This window comes from Mesocricetus auratus, unplaced genomic scaffold (assembly GCF_017639785.1).
Source record: "Mesocricetus auratus isolate SY011 unplaced genomic scaffold, BCM_Maur_2.0 Super-Scaffold_100009, whole genome shotgun sequence".
Taxonomy (NCBI): Eukaryota; Metazoa; Chordata; class Mammalia; order Rodentia; family Cricetidae; genus Mesocricetus; species Mesocricetus auratus.
The window spans coordinates 30,166,365-30,182,775 of record NW_024429193.1 but is presented as its reverse complement, the minus strand read 5'-3'; the positions used below and the strand labels follow the sequence as shown (position 1 = coordinate 30,182,775).

Below are 16,411 nucleotides of genomic sequence, written 5' to 3'. Positions count from 1 at the left end.
AAGTGAAAAACCCATTTGCCTAATATGTTTTGAGTTTTTCTGTATTTCCCACTTGGAATTTTGTTTCCCCTCCTCCTTGTGTATGCTGTGTATATTTTGTATGTACACAAATATGTGTGGACATGTATGTCCATGTAGAGGCCAGGAGAGGATGTCCACTGTCTTCCATTTTTTGCTTAACACCTTATTTCTGGAGACAAAATCACTGAAGCTGACGTTTGCTGTTAGGACTAGGTTGACTGGCCAGTGAGTCACCCTGGACCTGATGTCTCTGCTTCCCAAAGCTGGGGTTATAGGCACACACAGCTATGCTCAACTTCCACGCATGCACTGCATAACAAGCACTCTTAGCCATTGGGCTGTCTTCCTAGTCCAGTGTTTGCTAATCTTTCTTACCTGGTTTTCTTGTTTTGGTTACTTTGATAAAGTAACTGTTCTGTTGTCTATGTCATTCATTGTTCAAAAATCTTTCACATGTAGTCTGCATTTCCAGGCTTTCTAATCTTTTGCTTATCTTTTAGCTTTGCTTCCTTTGATTTGCTACAAAAATCACTTTACTTGCTTTGCTTAGATATATTTGCGTCTTACCCTGGTCTTTCCTTGTGCTATGTTAATTGCCCAAGACCCTAACATTCTCAGTCCTTTCCCTGAAACACACAAACACACACTTATTATTCAAGGTCTACTCAAAAGCTGTTTCCTTTCTACTGATTTCTACAATTAACTCCAATTTGAACCAACCCATTTTCCCCCTAAGATCCTCGAGTACTGATACGGATACAGCTCCATCATAATCATTTAACATGTATGTTTCTTTAATGTGCATATTTTTTCAAGTGATGTGTTTGGCCCTGGGGATAGCACACAGAAGTAAGATAGATATGACCTCTGTCCTAAAGAACATTCTTGTCTTAGGGATTAGACAGATGTTAATGAGCTTATATAAATTATGATAAGAAAATCGAAAAAGAAATCTTATTTCACTTTATTCAGCATATCTCTGTCCCTGTAGATAAATCAGATACTTTAAAAAATAAAGTTTTGTAACTTTGATCATGTTAATTCAGTTTTACATAAATATGATTTGAACAAGTGCCCGAATTTTTAGATTTGAGTTATAATTTAAGTTGGTCTCCAAGATCGTACTAGATTGGAGAATAATTGGACAGTTTCCTCCACTTCCTATTATTTTCAGAGTGCAGTAGGAAAGGAGTGAGATTATGTTAAGTACCAGAATAAACATTCTACAGCTAATTTTGAGTCTCAGAGATTCGAGGAGCATACTTTTATTAAAGGAAATTGCCTTTCTTTGATTCTATCTATGCCTAGTTTGTATTCTATCCTCTTTTTTTAACCAAAATATAATTTGAAAACTGAGTACTTTAAATCTAAATCTGATATTAAAATAAGGGCACTCCAAATTTGGTAGAGAGATTTTTAAATGGACGGGGTTAGGAGTCACTATTCAGCTCAAGGAAGGGAAAGTAAACTAACATGTTTGTGGCCATGTGCATCTGAATCTGCTATTTACTGATCAAAGGAGACTGAATTTTTAAAGTTTTTTTTGATGAGAGTTGTTTTATTTAGGTGCAGGATCGCTATGTGATACTGTTTAAACAGTACTGGTACTACAAAGCATGTATCCATCAGCAATAGTAAAGAAGCAGAAAACACCGGGTCCTGAGTTTAGGGAGGGAAAAGCAGCTGGAAAATTTAGCATGGCAGGAAGAGCAGATGTAGGAACCCCTTCAGATCAAACAAAATAAGGAAACATGCAAAGAACAAAATGAAAGAGAAGACTAGCTCTCAGCCCTTAGGCAAACATCTTACAACCAAGAAGGAATAACATACATTCCCTACAGCCAATACTTTGTGAAATATCGAAATTATCATTTTATAGTCAGTAAGTTAATGTAATATGAGCATTCATCATCTCAATCTTGTTGAGGTAAAGCTACACAAACCATAATAATGAAATGAATTCTGAAAAAGTTGTTTTGGTTTTAGCTTAAGTTTTTTTTCTTTAATGAAGGCATAATATAGAAGCCTTAAAATGATATATTAAGAGAAATTTGGCTATCACTAGTGCTTGACTCAGTAATTTTTATTCCCTCGCAAGAAATGTACCCTGTAATCTTCAAAAAGCCGCGTGTGCTTCCCGGTTTTGTACGTGTTTGCCTTCTCTCGTGATGACAAATGACTGTGGGAAAACTTCTGTTGCAAACAGATGCCAACCAGAGACAGGGAACTGCAGAGAGGAGAGGAGGGAGAGAAGAGAGAAGCAGCAGGAGCAATCAGGAGGCAGTGTCAGATCTACAGTTTGGTATCTTCCACCTTGAAGAAACTTCTAAATAGCTCCTTCTCAGAGAGCGTAGAACAAATGTGTTAGGCTCGGTTTCTTATTTGAGGAAACAAAGTACAAATCCAGGTAAATTTCAAACCTAACAAAATAAAAAAAATGTAGTCTCAGTATCATACCATGAAATATTTGTAAATTAAAAAAAATCCAAGCCTTTTAATGCATGCTAACATTTAGTTCAGTGACATATACTTTCAATTGACAGGAATGATAATTATGAATAACTCTGCAAATATCCAAGTATTAAGGAAACAATGAAACACTGTTCATTTGTCTCAATTATCCTTCGTCCAGGCTTCCTTAAGCCAAATGCCAATAATGTTTCTGATTGAATATTGTGCCTTGATTTAAAACAAATGAGAGAAACATTTCAGATGTAAGAAAGCTTTCTCACATACAATTATCCTTTCTCGTCTTGTCTTGAAAACAGGGAAACTAGGCTAGGTGAGTTGTCCTGGCTTCCGGGTGAAGGAACTGTCTTTTTGGAAATAGGAGGACATAAGGCAATTTGTTTTGTGTTATTTCTCCCATTTCCTGTTTCCAGAGTGACCAAAGTTATGAAGAACCTGTTATTTAATACCTAGGAGCATTTTGAAAGCCCATATTACAATGCTGCCACCAGGCAACTGTTTCGAAGTAATACAGATTTATTAACAGCTATTTTCACAAAGATTCTGTTTAATAATGTTGGTGTAGCCGCTGTAATTTATTTGATTAATAATATTTGATCTGAACCCAAATGATGACTTCTCACATATATGACAGAACTAATGAACCGAGAAAGAAGAACCGTTCAGATGGTCACCAATAACCACTGCTTAGTTAATCCTTTAAATAAACTGGAGCGTAGAATGTGTCCCTTTGAAGTCATAAATAATGTATATTTTTCTTTTGACTTTTAATAAGCCAGTAGGGTTCATCTCCCAGTCTCCAAACACATATATTTTATTACGGGCCTCTGCAGTTTACTTTAATTAGTGCGTCTGAGTGCTTTGGGAGACTTAGCCCCACTGAAAACAAACAGAGTCTTACCATCTATAAAACATTAGCTCCCTTTGGTTTCTCCTGACACAGCGGGGGAGGCTCAGAGAGAAACACATGGTGTAAGTAAACACTCATAATTGCATTAGCATTCTCTGGTGGATTGGTAATTCAAGCTCCTCTCCATGATATGGTAGGAGCAGTCAGAACAGGTTTACCCATCTTGTGGTCTGCTGGGGATTTCATCGCATTCCATGTGAACAGAACTTAAGTAAGTGACAGATCTACTGGAAACTGTTTGCAGGAGGGAGGTTTGCTGTTAACTAGAAGCATAGGACTGCAGTATTATTTTGCTTCTTCCCAGCCTAGCTTTTGAGATTTTCCGCATCGGTTTGGCATTTCTTTCCCATGTTCTTTAACACTAGGTTGGTTTCAATCAATTCACTAGATGCACTCAGTCTGTTTATTATGACTGCACAGCACTTATAGCTGGTTGATAACATTTTAGGTTTCAGTCATTTATTCCGGATGATTATGCTCAACAACAGAAGGAACATGCTGATTACTGATGGAGTGAATGCATTAATAAAAAAATGTTTAGTAGTTGAAAGTCGGGGTTTTTAATAGCTACTTTGTATGTCCAAGTCTAGTTTACAGTATTGTTCTATGCCTTTCAGTTTACTAGTCTACCATTAGCTTAGAATCATTCCTGACTAACACGTGTGGATGGACAACAGGAATGCAAAATATTGTCTAGTAGAAGACATGCTATTGTCTTGGATACAATATTGAGCTACATCATTTATCACAAATCTGTGTATTTGGATGTCTCAACCAGTGGGGAATTGCTCAGTTCATTTGTTTTTGTATACTTTCCCATGTTTTGTGTTTTTAACTAGTGAAGATTTACTTTTCTTTTGAATCTTTTTGTTTTATGATTTTGTTCATTTTTTCAATCATATTGTTGAAAACAGGCAAACTCTCTTCATCTGTCAGGTTGTCTCTGGCACTTCTGATAGAATAAACCACATCTATTGTAATCGAAGTGATTAGCTTCCTAACACTGGGCAAATAGAATCTACTGTAGCATTTTCATTAAAGTATAATTCAGGAAATATAATTTTAACAATTTCTAGTGGAAATATTAATAATGAAACAGATTAAGCATATGTTTAATTGGCTTACATTTTTATTTGTTAGAAGAAATTGTGTTTGTATCTTGGTATAGTTAAATGTTAAAATCGTTAACAGTTTATAATTATTTCATTTCTGCAAGGTCATAAAGAACATGAAGTATATTTTACTAATATATATTAAGAGCATACATACAAAATACTACTTTAATCTAATTAATATTAAGAAGCTGTTAAGGACATATTATATATGTATAATATATATATGTTATATATATTTCTAAGTCTTTGAAATCCAGCATATATCTTGAATTTAAAGGAGATCTCAAAATGGACCACTCATAGAAAGTGGCTACCATATTGGACAGTAATATAACCATTTTTCATACACATGTAAGAAATGAATGCCTAACAAATAACTGGTAAAAATTGTAAAATAACCCATGCAGTCCATGTTCCCACTCTGTAGACACTTCCTTACTATAATTCCTGTATCGTTTGTAAGTTTTAACTTTCCTACTTTACTTTCTTAGACTTTGACACCATTTCATTGATTTCTCTCACTTTTTCCTTCTGAGAATTGCTTGGGTGCTATGCATAATAAGGAAGGCACATTTCATGAGGACCTTTGTGAAGGTAAGCAGGGATGTCACATGTGTGAAACTGACCTAGCAAGCAATGACAAAGAGTTATGCAGAAGAGTCAACTTTCAAGTGAAGAAAGGAAATGAGCTTTGGCCCAGGAGCTGCAGTTTCAGGGCGTGGCTTGCTTGTGCAAGGAGCTTGTCGAGGAAAGATGTTGAGGCTTTGATGTTGGGAATATCAGTTCAAGAGACAGCAGAGAACTATAGTTTTAATTTTCTACTCCATGTCTCAACTTTTAGAAGTTAATTTACTTTACACGTGTAGCATATTTTATAGCTCTATGGGTTTTTGTAATTCTACTTAAGAAAAAAGTCCTTAAAAGTTCTATTTAATTGAAAAGATCTGAGATTGAGTCTTGATGGTAATCAACAATTAGGCAAATAGAAGTCAATATAAGTCTCCCATCCTTAACCTGTTGTATACACAAAGGCATTCCTATCTGTTTGTAGCTATCCAATTTCAACCTACTCTGTGTGAGCTGAATTTACAGACTACAAATAGATGTGTATTTTCAAGAAAGTAAATTGTCAAAGCAAAACAAATGTGATGATATAGTTATAAACAACGTCTGTCAGAATATATACTTTAAAATGTGTTAATAAATTTGTAGGATGACTCAAAACACTGTATTATTTAATCTGCAGAGCCAATGTTAATCAAAATGGATCCTTTCACTTATTAGATTTTTTTGTTGATGCTAGCAACAATTCTCTAAGACTGTAAATAGTGTCTCATTTTTATGAGAATACCCATGTTTTTAAAATAGTGCTTTTTAATTATTTATATATGTAAATCAATTGTATGCTTGAAATTGTTATATGTGGCTTAACCTATATACATATAGATATATTTTACATATGTTACACAGACTACAAATAAATGTATCATTTATAAAGTAAAAATACAGATTATATTTAACTTGTAAAGTAGACCACCTTTACTTTTATGTCAATCATGTGTTTTGAGGATTTTTAACATATAATCTGGCATGAAATTCACTGTTAGGTATTTTCCTATACAATTTTTAAAATATTTGATTAAGAAATCAAATGTGGCAAAAGCATACTCTAAGAAGACCCAATTTCTAGCTGGGTGGTGGCGGCGCATGCCTTTAATCCCAGCACTCGGGAGGCAGAGGCAGGTGAATCTCTGTGAGTTTGAGACCAAGCCTGGTCTACTGAGCAGTTCCAGGAAAGGCTCCAAAACAATATAGAGAAACTCTGTCTCGAAAAAAAAGACCCAATTTCTTAGAATAAAAAAACTTGATAATATTAATAATGCACTAGAATAAGATGACCTATACACCTGAATTATTGAGTCATGTAGCAATATTATTTAAATTGAAATTATGAGGTATAAGTAATAGTGTGCTTTGAAGATCTATTTTTCAAGAATAAGCCCATTGGTAGAATGACCAATGTTTTTCTACAATTTACATAAGCTTTCTGTGTATGTATGGGGATCATTTAAATGTCCTGAAGAAGATCATCTGTCAAAACTTTAAAGATTTGTGTCTGATAACTAAATGGACAATGCTAAATGGTTCTTTGAGTGATGTCCATAAATGCTCAGTGATTTTCTTTAGCACTAGAAGCCAGCTTGGTTTTGAAATTGCTCAGTGTTCACCTCCTGCCAAGGCTTGAGCTGCCTGATAATCACACCCACTGGCTTAAGGAAGGTGCCTGAAAGACTCGAATGGTTGGTGAGGAATCAAAAATATGCTTTAATCCTGTGTTCATTTTCATATCACAAAAGGTACTGCAGAACGATTGGCATTCTCAAAAGAAAAAGGCAAGCACAATTAAAAGCCGGTCTCCTAATCCCCTCTGCCTGAATTGAGAATGAGAGCCAAAAGAAATAGTGTTTTAACAGGTACATGCACCCTCAGGGGGAAGCACACCCCGACCACCTAGCTGGTGAGATGAAAAGATAATAGGATTCAGTTGTATCAGTGGCCAACAAATTGTACTGCAACAGTTGGTGGCCGACAAGAGCCATGGAACTAGTGGGTGGCCATCATTAACTGTAGTTTGTGAAACTGACTGGATCAGTATTATGACCAATCAAATGCTATCTTTCTAAACAGTTTCTGCCTGAGCAGTGAAAGCATTTGTGTCAGTATGTGAGGAGACCTTAGAGTTGGTGCCTGAGTTGTTCAGAGAGCCATTTCCAAATGATTGAAGGGCAGCTGGATCTGCTAACCACTAATTAGCCTAATTGACACCAAATGGAAGGAGTGACTCAGCTGTTGCAAGGACCCAGCATAATGGCGGTGTTGTATCTCGGTGCCTGAATGAGAAATGGTTATTAACTGTACCCTGTGTAAGAGAAACTGCTGCATGATATTAATACTGGGGAAGTTTAGGATTAAAGTTTGCATTAATCTGTCTTCCCCTGCCCTGTTATCACTGACAAAGTTGGGTTGACACAGTTGGGATTTGGCAGACAGGCTGACTTGCAAACCATAGAGTTTCTTTAATGCACCAGTGCCACTAAAGTCAACCTGTAACTGAAGAGAAAAACCAAGAGGAAACTGAACAGTGGGTACAGACTTTTGTTTTCTATTCAAGGTATTGGTTTTCAGTTGATACATAGGGCAGATGTTGGGTGAAATGTCCTCTAAAGAAAACAAAACAACAATAATAACAAAAAGTTTCAAAAGCCTGTGTGCAGGACTTGAGAGATGGCTCAGTAGTTAAGAGCACTGGCTGCTCTTCCAGAGGTCCCGGGTTCAACTCTCAGCACCCACATGGCAGCTCACAACTGTCTATAACTCCAGTTCCAGGAGATCTGACACCTCCACACCAATGTATACATAAAATAAAATTAAACAAAAATAAAATTTAAAATAGCCTGTATACTGGAGTTAAAGAACTATGAGGTATGACTAAGCACAGAAAAAAAATCAACTGACTTTAGCTGGAGTTATCTTCTTCAACTGAAAAGTGGAAGTAACAGGAAGGGGAAAATATTGGGCATAGTATCTTCTCTTCAGAAAGGCTGTAGTTTTCCCCTTCCCCACAAATTGCTGGATTTGACTCCTTCTTCATAACCATGGCCTCTTTCCTCTGGGGGTATGGAGCAGCAAGCTGGGGAGAACCTGGACACTTAGGTATTTAACTAAACAGAAGAGACAGTAGTAACTAGCTGGTGAGCTGACTTCAATGGTACTATTCTGAAATCTTTTAATTCGGAAAGAAGTCACCTAGCTTTCAAGAGGCATTGGTAATAAAAACAGGCTAACTAAGATCTTTCAAACTGATTGGAGCAACTATAACCATAAGTTGTGGATATTTGACTCAATGTAAGGATAAACAGAATTATATTTTCTGATTCCCAACATGACTCAGAATTGAATAAAAATACAGGACAGGTCCATGCTGGCCATGAGATATTTTCTAAGTGAGCATTTTCCATTTGAGTGGACATGAACACACACATTTATATTCTGGAACGGTGATTTTGATCTTACACCATCCATTCATTTATCTGTTGAACATCCCCACTGCATAAATCCCTGAAACAGAGTGTAGATCAGCCAGCAGACACCAACTTACAGCTGCGAGAAGGATATTTCCAATGAAAATTAGGGAAAGCATTAATAACTTAGGGGCTTAGAAAACAGAAGGAAGAAACTTGGGAGCAATGCATATTCTTAAGGAAACAAGGTTAGTGACTTGCCGCTTCCTAAGAAAACCTGACTTCTCACACCAGCCCAGCAGATCTTCACTGATCAGAACACTTGTGACTGCTGGCATAGTTGCCTCCTGGTTTCCCAGTTGGAGCAAGGCGGAGGAGATTATGTCAGAGGCAACATGTATTATGTGCTAGTGAAGAGAAAAACTGCAGAAGCATTGGGTAAACAGAAAGTTAAGTAACGATATTTGTTGTGTACTTCTGAGTCAGACATATTCACTTATTGCCACTTTTCAGAATGTTCTTTCCCTGCATGTCTGTCTGTACTGCAAGCATTCCTAGTTCCCACAGATACCGTAAGAGGGCACTGAATCCCCTGGAATGAGATACAGCTGGCTGTGAGCTGAAGTGTGGGTTCTGGAAATCAAACCTGGGTCTTCTGGAAGAGCAGCAAATGTACTTAACTGCTGATCCATGTCTCCAGGTCCCATTTAGTATCATTTATTTAGTTATTCAATTGGCCTGTGAACACACAGAGGCTAAGCACCAGTGCATTGGGCTTGAAAGTCTGGAGGAACAATGACAGTACACATAGCAAATATTTTGGGTAACTTTAGAAATATGTCTTCCTTTCATAATTTAGCAAGCTAATTCTTTCCCTACTAAATTGAGAAATCACCTGACCATGTCTTTTTCTATCAATGACTTTCATGTTACTACAATAAAAATAGCGGAGGGTAATTATGGTCATTTTCTCCTTGTAAGAGTTGCATTTCTACTTAGTTATTCAGCAAACTCATATCTACTGCTTCGCTGAGGCAGACACTGTGCTGTGAATTTACCATGTGGACCAATTTGTGGTGAATCTAGAAGTTAAGGGGTGGGGAGGCATCTTAGTAGAAGGTGCTGATCATCGCATTGTTTCTCGAAACTGTGCTTTCAGAAATAATTACAGTTTTTAGCCTTGCTTTTGACTTCAGCCTTTGCCAGAGGAAATAAGCCCTTACTGCTTTGGGCATGAAAAACAATCATGGAGATGCTTATACTTTCTGTTTTCCCAATTCCCCCCCCCCCCCACACACAGGTGACAAGAATACCAAATATGCAATAAGCAATATGGCAAGAGGATAAGAGTTCAGACTAAGGTCCAAGATCGAAAGCGTAGTTCAGCAATTGATCTCAGTTTTCTAGAGGGGAGAAGGATGCCATGAATGGTGAGAAAGGGTATCCAGGTCTCCATTAGCCATTAGGGTGGGGCGGGGGGGGGTGACAAGTTTGGGTGTCTCTAACTTCCATTTGTGCTTTTAAGGTCTCCATGAAGAGAGATGCTGGCAGCAGCTTGCAGATGGTCTCAGGACAAGGGTGTTTGTATCGCCTCCTATGCCTGAAGTAGCTGGCTTCGTGTGGAGATCTTCAAATGGACTAGGACAGAGATATGTATCCCAAAGGAACTGGTAGATGTCACAAACCAAAGGTAAGCTGCTCCCTGCTCTGGAGAAACGGGTGTGAACCACTTCCCAGCACACCACTGGCTGTGAGAGACTTAGTATCTCCATGAATCACCGGATCCAGGCAACCACACTATGAGCAGTTTCAGCCGTTAGCACTTGGTGGCTCATAGAGTGAAAATCCAGCCTAAACCGTTTCGTCGCTGGGAAGCCCAGGCACTATAGTTGCTTGGTGATGACACATAGACAAGTAACATGACAATTGTAAATTTGCGTCACTCTCAAGTTGTTAGCCTAAGGAGAGCAAAACCACATGCAGTTTGGAACTTGTGGCATTAAACAATGCATTTCATTGTGCATGCCAGGCTGGGTATTCAAGAATCTCTTAAGTGAGGTGTGGCTGACAAAGGGGGAAATATTTTTCAAAACAACAGAAGAAAAGGACAGCAAAAGTGTGCTAGAGTTTATAGTGGCCTCTCTCGTAACAAGTTGCCAGGAGGGGTAATTCTGTCAGACTTCCTGAGAAGGTGCTGTCTGTAAGGATCTGAGTCTTTGCTGGCTGCCATGGACATCCCAGACTAACGTGTCTCTACTTCTGAGACTATTTTCCAGGGTGTCTGATTCAGTGGCTTTCACACTTCTGACTATAATATTTTTACTTGAATGTTATATCAATTTAATTTTCATAAACATTATACCTGGAAGGTTGTAGACAGCCCATGACTTGTATGTACTTTGGGTTATAGGTACCAAATATTTATTTATTTTGAAGCAAAAATATTTAATTTTATAGCTTCCCAGTAAGTTTAAGGAGACTGGAAAGTTAGGACGACTATATATTTAATTGCAGGGACATTTTGTAATTCCATATAAGAATAAGAAACAGTACAAATCTATATCATCCTGAGGGCATAGTATAGGGAAGAGTGGGGTCTTTGTTTTCTGATGTATACACTCGTATTGTCTGCATTTATCACAATAAATGTAAATATTAATTCCTAACACTCCAGTTTTAATTTTGCCTGCTCCTCTTATACCTGCTCCAGAAATTGAACAAAAGAGGCAGAGAATACTGAGTGTCATTTTTTTCATTTGTTTTCTTCTAGCTTTCAAAATAAAAATGAAAACAAAGAAAATGCAACCAAAATAGCTGTATCTATTGAAATTCCAGGGAATTCCAGGAATTTTTTCTCATTACTATATAAAAATATCCTAACGATTCAAGCTCCAGTTGAAAAAAAAATGAGAGCAGATATGGTAACGGAAGCTTCAAACCTTCTAGACTTATGCACCTTTTTAGCAAGATGAAAGTAGCATTTTAAAGACTCCGAGGTCAGAAAAGCAGTTTGAGGTGTGTGGTTACCACACCGCCTCAGCTTTTTGGCTGGAGAGCTATTTCAGAACTCTTTGTGGTATGTTTGGCAATACACTTAAAAGATTATTTCTTAAGCTACCGATAATCCAGCTTCAGGCAATTTTCTGTCTGTCTGTCCAGCCGCCTATTCTTTCTTTGGTTTTCAAAAAACCCCAAATGAACAACGTGAAACATAGCAACAACAAAAAAAGGAAGACAAGGTAAACCTCTTCTGAGCACCCCCCACCCCCAGTTTCAGACAGTTCTGAAGTTACTAGAAGACTAATGTACTTCAGGTCCATGCCAATACTAATCTCTAAGACCCCTTCCTGGGGTGCCTGGGGCAGGACAGGAGGTGAGAAGTTGTAGAGTCATTGTGAAAGTTCCATGGGTCCCTTTGTGTTTTAATTTGTCTGTTTTAGGTTCTAAAGCAGATCAGTGAAAACAAATTTCTTTAGAGGTTTAAATTTGGCATTCTGTATGTTTCCTTTATGGGATGTGACTCTAATGGCTAGAGACAAAACTAATGTGTGTGTGTGTGTGTGTGTGTGTGTGTGTGTGTGTGTGGTGGGGGGCTTAATAGCCCATAATACTCTTCTGCTACACATCTTTGCACGAAGACATTGCTAAGCATAGAATCAACAATAGTAACAATGATGAAATCCATTAACACCCAAAACAACTCCACAAAGAGGATATTAGCTTTATTTTAATCATATATTTCAAGCCAGATATGGTGGTGCATTCATAGAATACCAGCTGATTGGGGGACTGAGGCAAGAAATGTAAGTTTGAGGCCATGCTAAGTATCACAGCAAGATCATCTCTCAAAACCTACCAAGCAACCAAGCAACCAAGCAACAAAGCAACCAACTAACCAACCCACTCACCCACCCACCAACCAACCAACCAACAAACCATCTTTGAAATTTAAATTTTGTTGTTTTTAGTTAAGTGTCTTTTTGCCACTATGCATGTGTGTGCCCACAGAGCCCAGATGCATATGATCCTCTGGACTGGAGGTACAGGTTTTTGTAAGCTCTCTGCCATCTCATTGGTACAGGTTTCACTGTATTGTATTTATTCTTGAGAGTTATTGCCTAAATGATATGTATAATTTAACCTTTCTATTTCTTCAGTTATTGCTATCAGTTTATTAAAGAAGTGTGATGTAATAAGCATCAATTTACAAGGTAACAGAGACTTCTGCATCACAATGCTTAATTGCTCTTTCTTCTACTCAATGAAATTGAGGATCTGGGGACCATCATTGGTCCAGCTTGCTGTCTGGCATCTCTAGATGAGTGTTCTGCTTCTCTAGGCTGTGCTCATGTGTTTCTGGGTTCCCTTTGAGGAACCCTTAATAAGAATGCTATTCTGGAACAAATCCATAATTATTTTGTTTGGTTCTAAATAGATCTCTAATTTATTTACCTTGTTTTAACTTATGTAAAAGAACAGATGGCAGCCAATCTTTCTTCTACATTTTAATATTGGGTTTGTATGTAATCATTGTTTCCACTTGTATGTCTTTTACTAGAAGATTCAGTTCACCTTCAGCATATGGGCATTTTAAAAGATCTCTTTCTCGACAAACACAAATTCTTCCTCCTCTCTTTCTTTTTATTACTTTCTTAAAATGCCAATCATAAAATTCATATTTGGTCTGATGACTCCATTGCTAATTGAGAAGCAATTTTGATAATTATGTGTAAAATATGTCCTCATTTTAGTTAAAATTAATAATTTCTAATCTTTTTATCTTTTTCGTGTATGAGTCTACCTCTATAGTAGTTGAATGAGGTGAAAATACAGAGCTTTAGGAAACACTAAAGTATATGTATAACCATAGTCTACTAACTGAAAATTTTGGAATTCTTCTGAAAAGATGAACTGTGTATGATGCTGACTCATTTGGAAAGAGCCTCTCACTTACTCACCTGTCCTGAGAGCATGGTGACATTGCTCAGTGGAGAAAATGAACAGGAGAGACAAGAGCAAATAAGATACATCTGAGCAATTCTAGAAGTATTTGCTTTCAATAACTGGTTCTTTGTGCAGGATAAGAGATGAGAAACACTGGCTTCATATCCTGTAGTCTAAGCTTTTGCTTATCAGTTTTGTAAGTAGAACCTGAGAGGACTAAACTGTTTTTAACGAAATTGGTTTTGTGTGTGTGTGTGTGTGTGTGTGTGTGTGTGTGTGTGTGTGTGTATTTGTATGAAGCAAGAGATTTTGCCTGATTGTTGGCTCTGCTTTGTAAAACAGACCAGTGCGATGTCAAAAACAGTTCTCTCTAGGTTAACTAACCCATTCCTACTTCTCAGGCCAGGCTCAGCTTGGCCAAAGCACAGTTTGCGTCATTCTTAATTTCCGAAGGCAAGAGTTTAGAAATGCTTCATATTAAGACAACTTAAAGAGCTTAAAAGACAATTTAATGAAAATTTCCATTATCTGTATTTCTCTGCAATCTAATTAACTATTTTTTGATGTGTACTATCTTCTTTGTGAATGATGATATTTAAAATTGAATCTGTGATCTCTTGGGGAGGACTCTGGTCGTGGGACCAGGACTTATTCTGAGTACATGAATCTGCTTTTTGGATCCCATTTCCTATGGAGGGATACCCCACTCAACCTTGATACAGCGGGGAGGGGCTTGGTCCTGCCTCAACTTGGTATACCAGACTTTGTGGACTCCCCAAGGGAGCAAGTACCCTCTGGAGGAATGGATGGTGGATGGGATGAGGGGAAATAAGGGGGTGGGAGAAGGGAGTGGAGGGAACCCAGGGATAGTATGTAAAATGAAAACAAAAAAAGAACAACAATAAAATAATGTAATAATTTGTGTATTATATTTCCCCTTCTCTCATCAGGAGAAGAGCATGATGTGAGAAATGTACTTCCAGGTGTAACGGGGTCTATAACAAAACTTCAGATTTGTAAATTCTGGGAAACCACACCATCAGGAAACCAATTTTAAAGCTGTTATTCAAATGGTATGAAAGTTAATGAATCATTAAATGAAGCAATATCAAAACATGTGCAGGAAATTTTCAAATAAATTTCACAAAACTTCTGAATAAAAGATAAATAAATACATTCGAAACAAGAGCAGAATTCATTTCACAAAGGAACCTGCATGTCAATGCCAAACACTTTTCTAGTGATGATAATTTGTGATTTCCCAGGGAAAGTCAAGAAAATAAAGCCTTTGCCTAAAATCTTGCTGCATGGAATGGATAGTTGCATTGGAGGTTATGTTACCCTGCTATTTGTGAACAGTGACTAGAAAATTAAAGGCAAAAATGAGGAAAGGAGTTTCCTTAGATTGGTGAGATGAGATTATGTGCCATGATGGTGTGCAGAGCCCCTTTCCAAAAATCATGGTTACATTTGGTGCTTGTCAAACACAATGAAGGGGAAAAACACTTGCTCTTGGAACTGTGGGTTGTTTGACTAGAGAACACCAGAGGTCACTGTAACCAGCATCTGTGCCATTGTGTTCTGCTGGTACTGTGATCTATGGTACTGTGCCACCCATTTAGTAAGATTGCCCGCAGTTTTCTGTTTACTTCAATACCCAATTGTTTTATAGAGAACCTGGTCTTCCTCTTCTGGTAGACTAAATTACATCACATGTTTTTTCCATAGTTCTAGTTCCCCTTTTAATAAGTCACTGGTTGAGTAAGGAATTGTACAAATGAGAAAGACACATTACCTGTCTCCTCCAATACTGAATAGTACATGCAGTTTTCACTTTGATAAATCTCTGTCCTACAATTGAATTTTTCTCAAGTTAGGCCTTGACAAAATAAGTGTTAGATGGATAACCATATCACTTTTGCTGTCTCTCATGACTGCAGATGCTGAAGAGAAAGAAGGTGGTTCAAAAGGAAGGGAGGAGGGTGCTTGCTCACCAGCCCCCTCATGCAACCACTGCTATTGGTAAGGACAGCATAGGACCCAAAATAGAACTCCAAAGACAACAGTATCAAGAGCATTAAGAGGGTCCAGTTCTGCGGAAGTCAGCAGCTGGGTCTGCTGCTTTAGAAAAGCAGCAGGGGCAAAGGGCCTGGGGATAATTGGTATTTATTGTTGCCCTTATTTTGGATTCCAGGCCTTAGCTAAACCTTTCCCAGCACAGAAAACCCATGGTTAACTTGACAGTACTAAGAAGGCCATGAGAGAGAGCTGCAATTAGCCTCCCCTTGTCAAACAAAACATAAAAAAAACCCTACTGGAAAAGCACATGTGATTTTTAATGACAGTTGGCAGATGAAAAAGGATCCCCTTTAGAAATGAGAGCATACCTGTGTTACTACACAATAACCAAGGAAGAGACATTTATCAGAAAAGGGCTAATTATCCACACTGAATGAACAGAAAGGAAGAAAGAAGGTGAAAGAAAAAATAGCCATAAATTAGAAAGTAGATTGTTTCTAACACAGACATTCACAGACACTGTTGCCAGGTGGGTTATTTAAGTTATGGTTCTCACTGCACACTAGATCTTAAACTTTGCTCACAGAATGTTTTCTGTAAGGGGCAGTGCTAGAAACGGTGGACACTTAGTTTCTGAAAAGCTTTGAAAGACAGGGAACTGTAAGTGAGCAAGATGTTTACAGGCTCTAAGCCTCAACTCCACTATCTGAAAGAGTTAGAGATTCTGTAGGCTGCCAGCAGACTGCTCTGCCATGCTGTGTCTTGAGACGCCCTGGGACTTGAAGCTCTGCAACTCCATTATACACTGTGGTGGAATGACTTTAGTAACTTACCATTTAAGACACTCTGCTTAACGTGTTAGTGATAACAGGAGGCTGAGGAAAACCCATTAGACGATTAGAGAGAACACA

At 37.8% G+C, this 16,411-nt stretch overlaps 1 long non-coding RNA gene across 1 annotated transcript; it reads left to right on the top strand.

Annotated features, from left to right (window-relative positions):
• The first annotated feature begins 9,845 nt into the window (after window positions 1–9,845).
• LOC110343306 lies at window positions 9,846–14,646 on the top strand. The gene is made up of 3 exons (XR_002385551.2): window positions 9,846–9,967; window positions 10,063–10,227; window positions 14,432–14,646. It is a non-coding gene; the product is annotated as an uncharacterized LOC110343306 (long non-coding RNA).
• The last annotated feature ends 1,765 nt before the right edge of the window (window positions 14,647–16,411 follow it).